We start from the raw sequence: 1624 nt of genomic DNA, 5'->3' as shown, positions 1-1624 counted from the left end.
ACAGCTGTGAACAAGCTTACGCGAAACGTACGTCAGGAGACGCGCCGATCACGTGGTGCGCACACGTGATCGGGTGAACGGGCTGCTTGCTGTAACCCGCTCGGCTGAGCGGCGAGAACGGAGGCGGACAAGTCATCACCCCAGCTAGATCTATACCAGACAACCAGGTGACAAGGGTATCATACCAGTACGATACATGGTTCTTATCTAATAAGTCACACACACCACCCGAAATCGGGAGGTGGTCATATGCTGACGGGTGTCATAAATACTTTATAGCATACTTAACATACAGACATACATACTGAGAGGGATAAACCCACATGTCTTCACTTTGTATGCCTAGATAACTGACCATAAATGTGTCTAATTACTGAGTGTCTATAGAGATCAGTGACACAGACACAAGTTTGACACAATTATTTTGTATAACTAAAACATCATATTAGTCAACAATAGAATGGACCTGTGAGTTGCCACTCACAAGAACGGCCACTCTAATTGCCGTGATTTGTAATAGATGTATTTGATCATGAATGGCCAGTTTGAATGTCGTTACTGATAAACAAAGTATTTGACCACATTATCAGATGGAGGTATTTAGACTGTCTGCAAAAGTGTATCTTTCTGTGTGATACAATCAGAAACAGATGCAGGTGTTATTTGAATCTGTGCAGCACTTGGTGACAGAAAATTGGCTGCTCTTAACGTTTAATGAGAGTTATATGTCATAGTATATTGATACACTATAGACTCACGGCCTTAACTAAAACTGTCAATCCTTAGCACATTTTCTCAAAGAGTGTGTCGTCTGTTGTGGACCTACCAAAGTATAGGTTCTGCAAGGCATTGCAACAGAATCTTACAAGTAGGCACAGCACACAGACTGCTCTGATCTTCTTTCTTCAGACCTTATGCTTGTGTCTCACTCTCTCATTCTCCACCCTATGCCTAATGGTATGATGGATGAAAAGCAGAGGTGAGAAACGGTGACAGCAAATTGGTCTTATCTGTTATAACACTACCTGCCCCAAACACACAGAAAGTACCACCAAAAATTTTTTTTGGCTTGCTCCGAATACTGAATTATTGAGTCCTCCTTCATATATGAGGAACATCATTTACCAATATCCTATTAAGACAAGCCCAATAGGTGGAGGGATGTCATAAGGACTATCTTGCGGCCATACTCCTTTGGATAAGCCCAAATCCTTCCGAACTTGGAAGCCAAGCATTGGAAGGCCGGACCAGTACCAGGATAGGAGACTACCTGGGAACATCTTGGTGCTGCAAGATAATCTGTCCATATAGACACATACCAACCCTCGAGGGCACTTAATTGTGATCACCCACAAAGAATGGGGAAAAGCTTTTTTGGAATCGGAATGAACCAATGATTTAATTCCCTGCGTCTACCACTTTTTCCCATGTGATACATGCAGACTGAATGAGGGTTCATATATAAAGTTTTCCCAGTCATTAATGGTAGAAGGGAGGACCCTTCCTCAGCACATAATTAATATACAGCAAACATCAGTTCACTACTATTAATTACTTATCCAGTATTTAACAATAGGATAAGTTTATATTCCATATAAATTCGCATAGCTATTATTCATTCTCA

The 1624-nt window shown here is 41.4% G+C and overlaps 1 pseudogene; it reads left to right on the top strand.

The window, feature by feature from the left end:
- The first annotated feature begins 1176 nt into the window (after positions 1-1176).
- Positions 1177-1296, top strand: LOC134939057 (5S ribosomal RNA; annotated as a pseudogene).
- Positions 1297-1624: the final 328 nt, after the last annotated feature.

This window comes from Pseudophryne corroboree, chromosome 1, assembly GCF_028390025.1.
Source record: "Pseudophryne corroboree isolate aPseCor3 chromosome 1, aPseCor3.hap2, whole genome shotgun sequence".
NCBI lineage: Eukaryota > Metazoa > Chordata > Amphibia > Anura > Myobatrachidae > Pseudophryne > Pseudophryne corroboree.
The sequence above is the reverse complement of the archived record's forward strand: the minus strand, read 5'-3'. Positions and strand labels throughout refer to the sequence as shown.